Here is an 18,123-nt window from a genome sequence, read left to right as displayed (position 1 = left end):
AACTCGTTTAGTCTTACATTAAAGACCTGTTTGATTGATTTCCTGAGTCGACCTCAGTTATTGGTTAGGAATTCGTCAATTCCTACATTGGTGACCCCGTTTATTGTGAACTTTTTTCGCAAAAAGAACACAGCATGGAGGCCAATGCCGTTTCGCTGAAGCTACCGCGGTTCTGGGAGCAGCAAGCGACCTCGTGGTTCATTCAGGTCAAGGCACAGTTCGCCCTGAGGGACATCGTTGCGGATCAGACCAAATATCTCTATGTGGTCTCCGCACTCGACAGCTCTACCACCTCGCGGATCGTCAGCCTACTCGAGAACCCTCCAACAGAGCGCAAGTATGAAACCCTCAAGGCGCGGTTGCTGCATGTTTTCGGGCTCACTAAATCGGAGCGTGCCCGTCGATTGCTCACTATGCCCGGGCTCGGGGACTCCAAGCCTTCGGAGTTGATGAGCCAAATGCTCACACTCCTGGGCTCAGAACCAGAATGCTTCCCATTCCGTGAACTATTCCTCAGTCAGCTGCCTGAGCAGGTGCAAGCTGCCCTGGCCAGATCCGAGGTGGAAGACTGCGCGGCACTCGCGGCAGAAGCGGACAAAATTTTCGCGGTAACGCAGCAGTACTGCACCGCCACGAGGCACCCATCCCCCACAGATGCTGCCCCAGCTCGTCAGCCTGCTGGGCTGTGTTTCTACCACACGCAGTTCGGCGCGAAGGCGCGACATTGCCGCCCTCCCTGCAGCTTTCCCCCCAAAAACACAACTTCGACTACTGAGAAACGGGTCTAACAGGTGCCCCGCGGCCGCCATGGCGATCGGCAACGCGGGCAAGTTGCTTTTCATCACCAATACACTCTCCGGTCATCATTTTCTGTGCGACACCGGAGCGCAGTGCAGCATTTTACCCATGTCCACCCTCGATGTGCAGGCAGGGAATCACGGCCTCGCCCTTGAAGCGGCCAATGGCGGAGCAATTCGGACCTTCGGCAGACGGCGAGTGGAGGTGTGCTTCGGGGGGCAACGTTTTCACTGGGATTTTGTGACGGCCAAGGTTTCTCAACCCATTCTCGGCACAGATTTCCTGTGCGCCAACAGCCTCCTGGTCGACGTGAAGAACCGACGGTTGGTCAACGCGGCAACTTTCAATTCTATCCCTTGTTACCGCAGTAACACTACGTTGCGCACTGTCGCCTGTGCTTTCCCGACTCCTGACGAGTTCGCTCGTCTGCTCGCTGAATTTCCTGGCCTGACAAGACCCACGTTCTCCTCCACAGCCACAAAACATGGTGTGGAACACCACATCACCACCAACGCCCACCCGGTCTACGCGTGGGCCCGGCGCCTGGAACCTGGCAAGCTGGCGGTCGCAAAGGCGGAGTTCGCGACCATGGAATGGTTAGGGATTATTCGCCGGTCGAATAGTCCCTGATCTTCACCCCTCCATATGGTCCTGAAGCCTGGCGGCGGATGGCGACCATGCAGCGACTATCGACGCCTAAACAACGCCACCACTCCTGATCGGTACCCGATCCCCCACATCCAGGATTTCTCTGCCCATTTGGTAGGGAGCACCGTCTTCTCGAAAGTCGACCTCGTACGGGGCTACTACCAGGTTCCAGTGCACCCACAGGACGTCCAGAATACCGCAGTCATCACCCCATTCGGCCTCTTCGAGTTTCTGCAAATGCCGTTTGGGTTAAGGAATGCCGCCCAGGCTTTCCAACGCCTGATGGACTCCGTGCTGCGGGACCTCAAGTTCCTCTTCGTCTACCTGGATAATGTTGAGTCTGTGTTTTCCAAATGTAGTTATGCTGAATAACTGGACACAGACAACAGAATACTTAAACAGGTCTTTAGTAATTGAGGGTCAGGGCTGAACTGAAATACAAACTGCTCCACAGGGTTTATATACCGGTGTGGTCACCACCGGTACTACAATATACAGGAGCCATCAGAAAGTAGTTCATCACCTTAAGGTAGTCTCTTAAGGTGGTACAGGTTACATACACTACAATTCCTCCCCTTTTAGCTTAACAGTGTACACCCCAATTTAAACATAACATGGATAACATATATACAACTTTCATACAAAACTGTTCAAAGATTCAGTCTCTGAGGAGGCCTCCTGATCCGGGCCGGATAACGCCTTTCAGGGGTCTCTGGTTCTCGTTGCTGGGGTGACTCATCCATTTGATCTCTTATGGATTGAACATCATCATGTACGTTCGAGTCTGAGGTAGATGCTACAGGCTCAATAACTTCTTCAACTGGTGTCTCTGCCGTAGACATGGGGTCGACCCTTGTTCTCGATTCCACAAGTTGGTCAGCATGACGTCGTATTGCTTTCTCACCAACGTCTACCGTGTACATCAAGGGTCCTTGTCGGGTACGAATTGTTCCGGATTGCCATTTATCATTCCTATAGTCCCTGGCCAACACTGGTTGTCCTATTTTGAAACTCCGAGTGCCCTTGTTATTTACGTGCTGGAATTGTTTGTTTTCGACTTCCCTACGCACTTTGGGTTTTAACAAATCCAATCGGGACCGCAACCTCCTGCTATAGAACATTATGGCAGGGCTTTGATTTGTCACTGCATGCGTGGCGTTTCGACATGCCATCAGGAAATTGTCCACCTTGTGTTGTAGTGGAATATGGTCTTCGCTCATGGCCTTTATCGCCTTTTTGAACGTTTGTACAAATCTCTCGGCCAACCCATTTGTAGCCGGATTTTATGGGGCAGATGTATAGTGTTTCACCCCATTCTTCTTCATGAATTTCTGGAATTCTTCTGACACGAACTGTGGTCCGTTGTCTGAACATATTTGTTCCGGTAGCCCATTCCTTGCAAATATGGTTCTTAGAACTGCGATCGTCTTTTCAGAGGTAGTGGTCAACATCTTTTAATCACTTCTGGCCATTTAGAATGTGCGTCTACCGCTATCAAAAACATGGAATCCATGAATGGACCTGCAAAGTCGATATGCACACGTTGCCATGGGGTTGAAGGCCATTCCCACAGATGCAGCGGTGCAATTGGAGGTGCATTTTGAACTTTTTGGCACCCTGAGCAGCTTTTAGTCAGATCCTCTATTTGTTTGTCGATACCTGGCCACCACACATAAGCCCTAGCAAGGCCTTTCATCTTGACTCCCCCCAGATGACCTTCATGTAGTTCCTTCAGAACTCTCTCCCTTAATTTAGGAGGAATAATCACCCTTGTTCCATACATCAATGTTCCTTGACAGACGGACAGCTGCTCTCGTCTGGCTGAGAATGCCGGTAACAGTGGTTCGCCATGTGTTGGCCATCCCTTCACTGTCAAATCGTAGACCTGAGACAGTGTTGGGTCGTTTCTGGTCTCTCTCTCAATACTCGCATTGGTGACTGGTAAGCATTCGATGATGGTCGAGTGAAATATCTCGACAGGGTCAACTGCCGGTGCGTCTTCCGCTGTAGGTAGTGGCAGGCGCGACAGCCCATCAGCATTACCATGTTGCTTTGTACCTTTGAATTCGATATCATATTGATGTGCCCCTAGGAAAAGGGACCATCTCTGAAGCCTCTGCGCCGTCATAACCGGAACACCCTTCTTAGGGTTAAAGATGGAAACCAACGGCTGGTGATCTGTCAGCAGCGTAAACCTTTGGCATTGCAGGTAAAGGTTAAATTTCTTAACTCCCCACACGAGGCTGAAAGCCTCCCTATCTATCTGAGCATAGTTGCGCTCAGCGGAGGTCAATGATCTGGATGCGAACGCGACTGGCCTTTCCAAGCCATTTGGCAACTTATGTGAGAGCACTGCCCCGATACCATATGGAGAAGCATCACAAGCTAAACGAATAGGCAGCATTGGGTTAAAGTGAGCCAACACTTCCTTAGAGGTGATCAGTGCCTTGCTTTTTTGAAAAGCCCGCTTACATTCCTCGCTCCACTTCCATGGTACTCCCATTTGCAACAGAGTGTTCAGCGGGTGTAACACCGTGGATAAATTTGGAAGAAACTTGTGGTAATAGTTAATCAACTCAAGGAGCGACCTCAACTGGGATACATTTTCCGGAGCGGGAGCTTTCACAACAGCTTCGATCTTGTCAGGTGACTTATGAAGCCCCTCCTGGTCAATGACGTGACCGCAGTACGAGATTCGCTTCTGAAAGAACTCACATTTCTGGCGATTAACTCTGAGTCCATATTCTTTCAATCTGGTGAGCACCTGCTCCAAATTCGCGAGGTGTTCCTTATCATCATCTCCTGTAATCAGAATGTCGTCCAGGTAGCATTGTGTGCCTGGAATTCCCTGTAATACCTGCTCCATGGCCATTTGCCAAATCGCTGGAGCCGATGCCACTCCAAAAACCAGTCTATTATACCGATATAAGCCCTTATGTGTGTTGATCGTGAGATACTGGCGTGACGCATCATCAACTTCCATCTGTAAGTACGCCTGCGCCAGGTCTATCTTGGTGAAGTGTTTCCCGCCAGACAGCGAAGCGAAGATATCCTCAATCCGCGGAAGCGGATATTGCACCGTGTGAAGAACCGGATTAACAGTGATCTTGAAATCGCCACAGATGCGAACCTTCCCAGGTTCCCCCGGCTTGTTGCTCAACGAACGCTTCATGACGGGAACAATGGGCGTGGCCCATTCGCTCCAGTCCACCTTTGACAGTACTCCTGAATGTTCTAGCCCTTCCAGCTCTGCTTCCACAGCAGGTCGTATCGCATAAGGTACCGGTCTGGCTTTGAAAATTTTGGGTTTGCATGTTCTTCAACCTTGATGTTTGCCGTAATTCCTTTCAGTGTTCCCAGTCCCTGTTGGAACACCTCCTTAGCATCGTCCAATATTTTGGACAGTCGTTTAGGTTTGACATCGTCCTCTTTACAGGAATCTACAGTTAGTGCTTGTAAGGAATGCCAGTCCATATTTATTCTCCGGATCCATTCCCATCCCAGTAGTGGTGGACCTCCCTCAGGTAACACATACAAGTCCATTCCCTGACTTTCTTTACCATTGTAGACCACCTTTACCTTTATCTTTCCGATGGGGTATACTCTTTGCCCCGTGTATGTTTTCAATACAATCTCCGTATCCCTCAGGGGGATGTGTGAGAATAACCTTTTGTACTCTTGCTTATTCATGACCGTCAATGCCGATCCAGTGTCCAATTCCATCTTCACTTGGACTCCTGCTATCCGAAGCATGACCCAGATAGTTTGGTGGTCTGCTGTGTTACCCACATTATGTATTTTTAGACAACCCAGTTCCTTACTGCTGGAGTCTGAATCTGTCTTTTGTTCATCCGAACTGTTCTCTGTCACCTTGTGTACTTTTTTGTACTTCTCCTGCGGCGACTTTTTGTTGCTGGTCTTCTTTCCTGACCGGCATACTTTCGCTATGTGACCAAGTCTGCCACATTTCCTGCATTCTTTATCTTTGAACCAGCACTGGTTCTGATCATGCGTTGTCCTTCCGCAACGATAACACTTTACCTCACCCAATGCCATTTCATTGGTGCTGAATTCCGATGGCCTTTGCTGCATTTCTGCAGTGCCTCGTGCTGCTGCCTCGTGCGATGCTGCAATGCTGAAAGCTTTGTCCAGTGTAAGATCCTTTTCCTCTAGCAGTCACTTCTGGGTTCCTTCCTTTAGTAGCCCACACACGAACTTATCTCTCAGAGCGTCTGCTAGTCCTGTACCAAACTGACAGTACTTTGATAACTTGCGCAGTTCGATTAAGAATTCAGCGTTGCTTTCCTCTTTAAGCTGAATTCTTTTGTAAAATTTAAATCGTTCCGCTATCAGCAGCGGCATGGGGTTTAAATGCTCTTGCAGGATAGTAACAATCTCAGCGAAACTCTTTCCTACCGGTTTATCTGGTGTTACAAGGTGCCTTAATAACCCGTACGTCTTCGCACACATCAAGTTTAATATGGTTGTGCTTTCTTATCCGCCGGTACCTCATTCGCTGTACAGTAAACTTCAACGCGTTCCACATAAGTGGCCCAATCTTCTACATCGCAATCAAAAGCAGTGATGTTACCCGTTTTTGGCATCTTGTTGAGTTTCCTTTATTTTATTTATTTTTCCAAAATGGCGGCTTCCCGCGCTTGGCGGCTTTTCCCGCACTTATCTTCTTCCCCCGCCGACTAAAATGGCGATTACCGCGCTGTTGTTCTTCTCGCCTCCCTGCGGTCCTTATTTCCCCCGACGCTGCTGCTCTTGTTCCCCGCCGCTCCCGCGGTCCTCGTGGACATTAACGCTTTCCTGGCTGCTGCGCATCTCTGCCTGATTGCAGTCCGGCCCTTTTCACCGGCTGCGGTCGTGTTCTCCGCCCTTTTCTTCGGTTTCCCTCCCCTTCTCCCACTGACAACTCGGCCGACTTTCTCTCCGTGTCGCTAGATCGGGCTTACCCGCCGCTGGCGTAGAAGGGATGATCACTGCCTGTTGCTGATGGTGGACTTCGTGGCCAGCAAATCCAACCCGGGTTCTCGATGCCTCCCGTGCGATGCAGGATGATGAGGGCGGATGCCCATTTTTGACGCCCGTTCTGAGGACGAAGCTTCCTTGGATGCATAACTGCCGCTAGGTACGATCAGACTCGTCGCCACTGTTGAGTCTGTGTTTTCCAAATGTAGTTATGCTGAATAACTGGACACAGACAACAGAATACTTAAACAGGTCTTTAGTAATTGAGGGTCAGGGCTGAACTGAAATACAAACTGCTCCACAGGATTTATATACCGGTGTGGTCACCACCGGTACTACAAAATACAGGAGCCATCAGAAAGTAGTTCAACACCTTAAGGTAGTCTCTTAAGGTGGTACAGGTTACATACACTACAGATAATATTCTAATTGCCAGTCCTACTGAAGAAGAACATATCTGTCACCTACGCACCCTTTTTCGGCGCCTCAGCCAACACGGCCTGATTATCAACCCGGCCAATTGTCCGTTTGACCTGCGCCAAATTGATTTCCTGGGACATCGCATCACCGCAGAGGGAGCGGTTCCTTTACAAGCGAAGGTAGAGGCGGTGATATCCTTCCCACACCCGCAAAGCATTAAGCCCCTGCAGGAATTCCTAGGCATGGTAAACTTTTACCACCATTTCGAGCCTAAGGCAGCACTACTCATGCAGCCCCTGTACGAGGCCCTCAAGGGCAAGACTGGCAAGCACTCGGTAGACTGGACGAACGACATGGCCCGAGCGTTCGACGACACCAAAAGCGCCGCAGCCAACGCAACCATGCTGGCGCACCCACTGCCAGGAGCCACCATCGCCCTCACCACCGACGCGTCAGACTATGCAATCGGCGCCGTGCAAGAACAGTGGGTGAACGGGACGTGGCAGCCGTTGGCATTCTTCAGCCGTCAACTACAGCGGAACGAGAGAGCATATAGCACGTTCGACCGGGAGTTGCTCAACCTTTTTCTGGCCATCCGCCATTTTCATTTCCTCCTGGAAGGACGTCCTTTCACTGCCTTTGTGGACCATAAGCCACTAACTTTTGCCATGGCCAAGACCGCCGAACCGTGGTCATCCCGACAGCAACGTCAACTGACCTACATATCCGAATTCACCACGGATATACAGCACATGGCCAGTAAGGACAACCTGGTGGCAGACTGCCTCTCCCACTCGACCGTCAATACGGTTAATTTGGGCATCGATTACGCCCTTATGGCAGCGGACCAAGCCTCAGACCCAGAAGTCCAAGCCTGCAGAACGACCGTCACTGGCCTTCGGTTGGCCGACATCAAGTTCCATTCGACAGGTGCCACGCTGTTGTGTGACGTCTCCGTACGGGACCCTCGCCCGGCCGTGCCGGTCGTCTGGCGCCGTAAAGTGTTCGACACCATACATGGGTTGTCACACCCAGGAATGAAGGCCTCTCAGAAGCTGATGTCAGCGAAATTCATATGGCATTGCATGCACAACGATGTCCGCGACTGGGCCACACTTGTGTGGTCTGCCAAAAGGCCAAAGCACAGTGCCAAGTCAAAGTTCCGTTGGCCACCTTCACAGTTCCGGAGCGACGTTTTGACCATGTCAATGTGGACCTGGTAGGTCCACTCCCACCCTCCCATGGTTTTCACACATCCTGACCATGGTTGACCGCACCAACAGATGGCCGGAGGCGGTTCCCCTGTCATCCACTACTTCGGCGGACGTGGGCAGGGCGTTCATTTCCACCTGGGTCGCCCGTTTCGGAGTGCTCGCAGATATTTCTTCTGACAGAGGACTGCAGCTTTCCTCTGAACTCTGGAATGCAGTGGCCCAAGGACTCGGTGTCAAATTACACCGCACCACAGCCTACCACCCACAGGCGAATGGCGTCTCTAAACGCTTTCACCAATCACTGAAAGCCGCCCTGACGGCCAGCCTCCAGGACACTGGATGGGCAGAAAAGCTACTGTGGGTCCTGTTGGGCCTTCGCACGGTCCCCAAAGAAGACCTTCGCTCTTCATCAGCGGAGCTGGTGTACGGTCAGCCACTACGAGTCCCGGGGGATTTCCTGCCAGCTTCGACGAAGCCATGGTCCACGTCTCACCAGCTTACTAGTCACCAGGAGGCGGCCAGATGCTTCGCACCGGTGCCCACTTCGCACCACGGGCTGCAGAGTTTGCACGTTCCCCCGGAGCTTCACAAGGCTGAGTACGTCTTTATTCGCTGTGATGCTCATAGGGATCCACTCAAGGCCCCATATACTGGTCCCTTCCGTGTGTTGGAGGCAGGGGACAAAACCTTCATGGTGGATGTCGGTGGTAAACCGGACCACAATTCGGTCGATCGCTTAAAGCCAGCACATCTGGACCTCGACCGCCCCGTTGAGACAGCAGAACCGCCGAGGCGGGGTCGGCCACCCATCGCCGTTACAGCAGACCAAGTGCAACCGCCCGCCAGACCACCAACCGCCCAACAGCCTCTGCCTCAGGAGTACAGGAGTCGTTCTGACAGGCTCATCAGACCCCCTCACTGTAAAGTCCGCGCCTCAATAATGCACGGATTTCGGGAGAACAGTTTAACAGGTACTTTACTGAACAGGAGGCAACGTCAGACTGAAATACAGAAGCCTGCTAGGGCCTTTTATACAGGGGTGGTCACTGCCGGTACTGCAGTCTAAAACCAGTTATTCCCTTAAGGTACATACACAACAATTCCTCCCCTTTCAGATAAACAGAACATAACATTTGTTTAACAACTAAATAATAACTAATTACAATTACAGTTTTCTCGGTACTATATACATCACCTGAAATAATCATTTATAAGTTCAGTCTTTAAGGAGGCTTCCTGATCCTGACTGTATAGTGCCTTTCTCGAGTATCCTGTTCTTGCGGCGGAATCGATTCTGGCTCATTGTCATTGGTTGGTTCATCAGCTTCCAATGCCACTGCTTCTGAGGTAGACACAATCTGTACTTCGGGCTCATTACCAGGTGCACATGCTTGTGGTATAGGTTTGGCTTGTTCCTGTGACTCTAGAACCTGGTCAGCATGGCGTCTCACGATGCTCTCTCCAACGTCCACTGTGTACATTAGTGGTCCCTGCTGTGTGCATATCGTTCCTGGCTGCCAATTTTCTGTTCGGTAGTCGCGGGCCAAGACTGGTTGCCCTATCTTGAAGCTCCTGGTTGGCTTCTCATTTATGTGCTGGAACTGCTTATCCTCAACATCTCATCTTATGTTTGGTTTGAGCAAATCCAAGCGACATCTTAGCCTTCGGTTGAAAAACAGTACGGCTGGAGTTTGGTTGGTTACTGCATCTGTCGCATTCTGGTAAGCAAACAAGAAATTATCCACCTTGTGTTGTAGTGGTATGTCGTCATTATACATTGCCTTTATGGCCTTTTTAAAGGTCTGAACAAACCTCTCAGCCAATCCATTCGTGGCTGGATGATATGGGGCAGATGTGCAATGTTTCACCCCATTATTCTTCAGGAACCTCCGGAAATCCTCAGACACAAACTGTGGCCCATTGTCGGAGCAAATCTGTTCTGGCAACCCATTCCTGGCGAAGATGGTCCTTAGGAATGCAATAGTTTTCTCCGTGGTGGTGGAGGACATTTTAATGACCTCTGGCCATTTCGAATGGGTGTCCACAGCGATTAGAAACATTGAGTCCATAAATGGACCAGCAAAATCAATGTGTACCCGTTGCCATGGAGATGAGGGCCACTCCCATGGATGTAGCGGGGCCTGTGGTGGAGCGTTTTGGACCTTCTGGCATCCTGTGCATCTCTTGGTCATATCCTCAATTTCTTTATCGATTCCCGGCCACCACACAAATGCCCTGGCTAGGCTCTTCATTTTTACCCCTCCCAGATGACCCTCATGAAGCTCATTGAGCACTCTATCTCTCAACTTGGGTGGGATTACCACTCGGGATCCACACATCAAGGTCCCCCGGCACACTAACAGTTGTTCTCTCCTTGGCGAGAATGCTGGCAACAGTGAGTCGCCATATGCTGGCCATCCCTTCACCGTCAAATCATAGGCCCGAGAGAGTGTCAGGTCATTTCAGGTTTCCTTCTCAATACTTGCGTTTGTAACAGGTAAACATTAGACTATGGTCGCATGGAATATCTCCACAGGGTCCACTGCAAGTGCTTCTTCCACCGTAGGCAACGGTAGGCGTGACAGCCCATCAACGTTTCCATGCTGTTTCGTACCCTTGTACTCTATGTCATACTGATGTGCCCCTAGAAAAAGTGACCATCTTTGCAGCCGTTGCGCCGTCATCACCGGAACGTCCTTCTTTGGGTTAAAAATTGAGACCAGGGGCTGATGGTTAGTCAGTCGGGTGAATTTCTGCCCGTGCAGATAGTGATTGAACTTCTTCACCCCCCACACCAGGCTGAGGGCCTCCCTGTCAATTTGGGCATAGTTACGCTCGGCTGAGGTTAGCGAGCGTGATGCAAAGGCTATTGGCCTCCCTGAACCGTCACGGAATTTGTGTGACAGCACCGCTCCAATGCCGTAAGGTGACGCATCACATGCCAACCGAATCAGTAGTGTTGGGTTGCAGTGGGCCAATACTTCTTTTGAAGTGATTAGGCATTTACATTCCTGAAAGGCATGCTTACACTCATCACTCCATTTCCATGTTACTCCAGTTTGTAGCAGGGCCTTAATTATCAGATCTGTTTTTAACAGTGTGGAAGAGATGTTATGTGGTCGTGACCCAGTTTACAAATGGTGACAATGGTTGTTTGGTTCAGTTGATAGCGCTCTTACTGCTGGGGTCAGAAGGTCGTGGATCAGAACCCTTACTCCAGGATATGCGTGTGTAAATATGGCTGACGCTGCACCAGATTACGAAGGGCATTGTTAGAAATGCTGTATTTTGGATGAGACATGGAACCATGTTTCGCCTGGTCAAGTGGATATTAAAGACCTTTATTTTCATGGACCACCAGGGAAGGTGTTCGTGCCAACATTCCTCCCTCAACAAACGGCCTCAAAAAAAAATGTAATTGGCCATTTGCAGGAGTTCCCAGTGCAAAATGGCTGCCATACTTGCCTGCAGTTGTTACCTTTGAATATGTGACATGGTCCTTCGCAAATGCACGTATTTTCTTTTACGTATCAGCTGGTATCTTGTCTTGTTGCTGGGGCTTTTTTAAGTGTTGTAATAGCCAAGGAAATATTATTGAACCGTGCGATGCAATCTGATATGACATCTTACATTTGCACATAGTGTTCTGTGAGAAGTGGAATCCAGGGACAGTGTAAATCAATGTTGAAGCTGACAGAGAATTCACCGTGGCTGAGATTGCTTCCAATTTCTCCTGTTCACTCTGAGCTATTTAAGTTTTTTTTTTACACACCAATACATTTGGTAGGCAACCATACCATAATAAGACAACCAGCTTCACCAATGGATCGGTGCGTTCATCCAGTGAGTAGTCAAACCATTCAGGCGTCAGCTGTGGCTCAGTGGGTAACACTTTTTTACCTCTGAGGCAGAAGGTTGTGGGTTCAAGTCTCACCCCTGAAAGTTGAGCGGGTAATCTAGGCTGATACTGCCAGTGCAGTACTGAGGGAATGTCTTTCATGACCTTAGGACATCCCAAAGCACTTTACAGCTGATGATGTACTTTTGAAGTATAGTCACTGTTGGCACACCGTGGCTGCAGTGTGTACCATCTACAAGATGCACTGCAGCAACTCGCCAAGGCTTCTTCGGCAGCACCTCCCAAGCCCGTGACCTCTTCCACCTAGAAGGACAAGGGCAGCAGACGCATGGGCACACCACCACCTCCAAGTTCCCCTCCAAGTCACACACCATCCTGACTTGGAAGTATATCGTCGATCCTTCATCGTCGCTGGGTCAAAATCCTGGAACTCCCTCCCTAACAGCACTGTGGGAGCACCTTCACCACACGGACTGCAGCTGTAAAAGAAGGTGGCTCACCACCACCTTCTCAAGGGCAATTAGGGATGGGCAATAAATGCTGACCTTGCCAGCGACGCCCACATCCCCTGAACGAATAAAAAAAAAGTAGCCTATTTGTGCACAGCAAGCTCCCACATACAGCAATGTGATAATGACCATATAATCTGTTTATTAGCGATATTGATTGAGGCCAGTACACCCCTGCTCTTCTTTGAAATAGTGCCATGGGATCTTTTACAGCCACCTGAGAGAGTAGATGGGCCTCGGTTTAATATTTCTTCCGAACAACGGCACCTCCGACAGTACGGCACTACCTTGACACTGCACTGGAGTGACAGCCAGATTTTTGAGCTTGGAGTGGAACTTTGAACCCACAGCCTTCTAACTTAGAAGGCGAGAGCGCCATCCATGGCTGACACTGTTAATGTTAGACTGCGTTGATAGGTTATATTGTAGGAATTGACGAATTCCTAACCAATAACTGAGGTCGACTCAGGAGATGAAGCAAACAGGTCTTTAATGTAAGATTAAACGAGTTCAAACAGTTTGTTGAGATCAATACAGGAGAACCACGAAAACAGGTCTTAACAAGATGGAGATTCCACGAGGACTGCCCGGACAGTCACGTGGTTTGCGACGTGACGTCATCGCGTTTTCCCGCGCTCTTAAATGGGCCACGCCCCGTACATACAAACACTATATACAAAACACAGTAATGTCTAACACAATGGTACAGGCTTAGGCTGGTGTTAGAACATCGTTAAAGGGAATTATATACAGTTGCCCAGAGTCATTCAGTGGCTCCACCACATGCACCCCCCCAGAATTCGCTTTAACGGACAAAGTCAAACGGTGAGTGTTGTGTATGTACCTTTAAGCGAATAACTGGTTTTAGACTGCAGTACCGGCAGTGACCACCCCTGTATAAAAGGCCCTAGCAGGCTTCTGTATTTCAGTCTGACGTTACCTCCTGTTCAGTAAAGTACCTGTTAAACTGTTCTCCCGAAGCCCGTGTATTATTGAGATGCGGACTTTACAGTGGCGATGAGTAAGTTCGAACTCACCTGCAGTGTGGCATTATCTCACAGGGATCTCGCCCTGAGAGGAGGGTTCTTGGGGGTCGTAGTCTAAGCAATGGGCGTCGACCGCGGGCAACCGCCCAAAGAATTCATCGGTGTTCGGAGAATTGCAGGAGAGACTGTGGAGAGCTGTGCTTGGCTCCCCAGTTAAGGTGTTCCAGCAAATCGTGCTGGTAGCAGGTAGCGCGCTGACCCTTCCGGACTGCGGCGGGCTCAAGCTCGATCGAGCGGCTCTACGAAACAGGCCGCGCAGCGTCGCCGGGAAAAGAAAACAAGAGAGAGAGGGTGGAGCGCACAGGGCTCAAGAACAGGGCAGCGGAGAGAAAATAAACGGGGGGAAGGAAAATGACACGCGCCGAAGCCGCGGGTCGCCACGAATACCCTGTAGAATGCTAGGAGCAGTGTGGCAGCAAGGGGAAGAAGCAAAAGTGCGGGAGGCGCCATTTTATCCCGTTGGGGAAGAAGCAAAAGCGCAGGAGGTGCCATTTTATTCCATTGGGGAAGAAGCAGAAGCGCCGCAGGCGCCATTTCAAATGATCCAAGATGCCGAAAAGTGGCAGTATCACTGCTTTCGACAACGAGGTAGAAGACTGGACCACGTATGTGGAAAGAATTGAAGTGTACTGCAAGGCAAATGAGGTGGCCGATGGAAAGAGGGCGTCGGTATTATTAAATCTGATGGGCGCGAGTACGTACGGCCTATTTCGGAATTTAATTACCTCAGCTAAACCAATGGAGAAAAGTTTTGAGGAGATTGTTCATATCTTACAGGAACACCTAAGCCCTACACCACTGCTGATAGCAGAAAGATTAAAGTTCCATAAAAGAAACCAGCACAAAGATGAGAGCAATGCTGACTATCTTACGGAACTACGCAAGTTATCGAAGCACTGCCAGTTCAGAGCAGGACTGGCAGACACCTTACTGGATAAGTTTGTCTGCGGGTCCAGAGTGAAGGAACCCAGAAACGACTACTTTCGAAAAAGGACCTGACGCTAGCACAGGCTTTCAGCGTGGCAGTGTCCTATGAAGCAGCAGCACGGGGAGCTGCGGAAATACAACAGAAACCACAAGAATACAGCACTAACGAAATGGCGTATGGAGCAGAAAAGTGCTATCGCTGCAGCAGAACAACCCATGAGCAGAAGGACTGCTGGTTTAAGGACAAAGTATGCAGGCAATGCGGAAAAATGGGACATATAGCAAGAGTCTGCAGGTCGGGAAAGAAAACCAGCACGACAAGAACTACTAAAGAACAGTACAGGAAAGTAAAGAAACTGACAGACAGTAGTTCGGAAGATCAGGAGAGTGATAAGGACTCCGGGAGCAGGAGACTAAGTTGTCTAAAGTTACACAACGTGATCGCAAAGGAGGATCACTGAACCATTTGGGTCACCCTCACGATAGCAGGGTCCCCAGTAAAGATGGAATTGGACACAGGATCTGCCCTAACTCTCATGAATCGACGAGACTATGAGCGGCTATTCTCACACATACCCTTAAAGGACACGTCCATTGTATTGAAGACATACACGGGGCAAAAGGTTTGCCCCAGAGGAAAAATAAGGGTGCCAGTTAAATATAACGGCAAGGAAATGCAGAAACTATATATGTATATACTGCGAGATGGAGGACCACCATTATTGGGACGTGAATGGATCCGAAAAATACAATTGGATTGGCATTCCATTCAGGCGCTAACTGTGACTGACAAAAAGGATGATGACGTCGCACTTGGACGTCTGTCACAAATTCTATCTGACGCGGAAGAGGTGTTCCAACAAGGACTTGGGACTCTAAAAGGAGTAAAGGCAACCATAAAGATTGAAGATAACGCAAACCCAAACTTATTTAAGGCCAGACCGGTGCCATACGCGATCCGCCCAGCCGTTGAAGCTGAACTGGAGAGTCTGGAACGTTCAGGTGTGCTGTCCAAGGTGGACTGGAGCGAGTGGGCCACACCCATCGTTCCTGCAATGAAGAAAGCATTGAGCAGCACGCCTGGGGAGCCGAAGAAAGTTCGCATCTGTGGGGACTTCAAGGTGACTGTGAACCCAGTCCTGCACACAGTACGATATCCACTTCTGCGGCTAGAAGATATTTTCACCTCACTATCTGGGGGGAAACTTTTACAAAGATTGATCTGGCCCAAGCGTATCTGCAAATGGAGGTGGAAGAAGCAAAAAAAAACCTCACGATAAACACTCACAAAGGCCTTTACCAGTACAATCGACTGGTATTAGGGGTAGCATCAGCCCCGGCTATTTGGCAGACGGCGATGGAACAAGTCCTGCAAGGGATTCCGGGGACCCAGTGTTATTTGGACGACATCCTAGTTAAGGGCGAAAATGACATTGAACACCTTGCCAACCTGGAGCAGGTGCTCACGAGATTACAGGAATATGGGCTGCGAGCCAACCGCCCCAAATGCGAGTTCTTCAGGAGACAAATCTCGTATTGTGGCCACATGATTGATGAGGAAGGGTTGCATAAGTCGCCGGACAAGATTGAGGCTGTAGTCAAGGCTCCAGCACCGGAAAATGTGTCGCAACTAAGGTCATTCCTCGGGTTGGTGAACTACTACCATAAGTTCTTGACGAATTTATCTACAATTCTGCACCCACTGAACGCCCTGCTACAAACTGGAGTAACATGGAAATGGAGTGATGAGTGTAAGCATGCCTTTCAGGAATGTAAATGCCTAATCACTTCAAAAGAAGTATTGGCCCACTCCAACCCAACACTACTGATTCGGTTGGCATGTGATGCGTCACCTTACGGCATTGGAGCGGTGCTGTCACACAAATTCCGTGACGGTTCAGGGAGGCCAATAGCCTTTGCATCGCGCTCTCTAACCTCAGCCGAGCGTAACTACGCCCAGATTGACAGGGAGGCCCTCAGCCTGGTGTGGGGGGTGAAGAAGTTCAATCACTATCTGCACGGGCAGAAATTCACCCTACTGACTGATCATCAGCCACTGGTCTCAATTTTTAATCCAAAGAAGGACGTTCCGGTGATGACGGCGCAACGGCTGCAAAGATGGTCACTTTTTCTAGGGGCACATCAGTATGACATAGAGTACAAGGGTACGAAACAGCATGGAAACGTTGATGGGCTGTCGCGCCTACCGTTGCCTACGGTGGAAGAAGCACCTGCAGTGGACCCTGTGGAGATATTCCATGCGACCATTGTCGAATGTTTGCCTGTTACAAACGCAAGTATTGAGAAGGAAACCCGAAATGACCTGACACTCTCTCGGGTCTATGATTTGACGGTGAAGGGATGGCCAGCATATGGCGACTCACTGTTGCCAGCATTCTCGCCAAGGAGAGAACAACTGTTAGTACGCCGGGGGACCTTGATGTGTGGATCCCGAGTGGTAATCCCACCCAAGTTGAGAGATAGAGTGCTCAATGAGCTTCATGAGGGTCATCTGGGAGGGGTAAAAATGAAGAGCCCAGCCAGGGCGTTTGTGTGGTGGCCAGGAATTGATAAAGAAATTGAGGATATGACCAAGAGATGCACAGGATGCCAGAAGGTCCAAAACGCTCCACCACAGGCCCCGCTACATCCATGGGAGTGGCCCTCATCTCCATGGCAACAGGTACACATTGATTTTGCTGGTCCATTTATGGACTCAATGTTTCTAATCGCTGTGGACGCCCATTCGAAATGGCCAGAGGTCATTAAAATGTCCTCCACCACCACGGAGAAAACTATTGCATTCCTAAGGACCATCTTCGCCAGGAATGGGTTGCCAGAACAGATTTGCTCCGACAATGGGCCACAGTTTGTGTCTGAGGATTTCCGGAGGTTCCTGAAGAATAATGGGGTGAAACATTACACATCTGCCCCATATCATCCAGCCACGAATGGATTGGCTGAGAGGTTTGTTCAGACCTTTAAAAAGGCCATAAAGGCAATGTATAATGACAACATACCACTACAACACAAGGTGGATAATTTCTTGTTTGCTTACCAGAATGCGACAGATGCAGTAACCAACCAAACTCCAGCCGTACTGTTTTTCAACCGAAGGCTAAGATGTCGCTTGGATTTGCTCAAACCAAACATAAGATGAGATGTTGAGGATAAGCAGTTCCAGCACATAAATGAGAAGCCAACCAGGAGCTTCAAGATAGGGCAACCAGTCTTGGCCCGCGACTACCGAACAGAAAAATGGCAGCCAGGAACGATATGCACACAGCAGGGACCACTAATGTACACAGTGGACGTTGGAGAGAGCATCGTGAGATGCCATGCTGACCAGATTCTAGAGTCACAGGAACAAGCCAAACCTATACCACAAGCATGTGCTCCTGGTAATGAGCCCGAAGTACAGATTGTGTCTACCTCAGAAGCAGTGGTATTGGAAGCTGACGAACCAACCAATGACAATGAGCCAGAATCGATTCCACCGCAAGAACAGGATACTCGAGAAAGGCACTATCCAGTCAGGATCAGGAAGCCTCCTCAAAGACTGAACTTATAAATGATTATTTCAGTTGATGTATATAGTACCGAGAAAATTGTAATTGTAATTAGTTATTATTTAGTTGTTAAATGAATGTTATGTACTTTTTATCGAAAAGGGGAGGAATTGTTTTGTATGTACCTTAAGGGAATAACTGGTTTTAGACTGCAGT

Source organism: Somniosus microcephalus, chromosome 1 (assembly GCF_052327205.1).
Source record: "Somniosus microcephalus isolate GS21.2 chromosome 1, FLI_Smic_1.0, whole genome shotgun sequence".
In the NCBI taxonomy this organism is placed as follows: Eukaryota; Metazoa; Chordata; class Chondrichthyes; order Squaliformes; family Somniosidae; genus Somniosus; species Somniosus microcephalus.
This window is presented reverse-complemented; position numbering follows the sequence as displayed.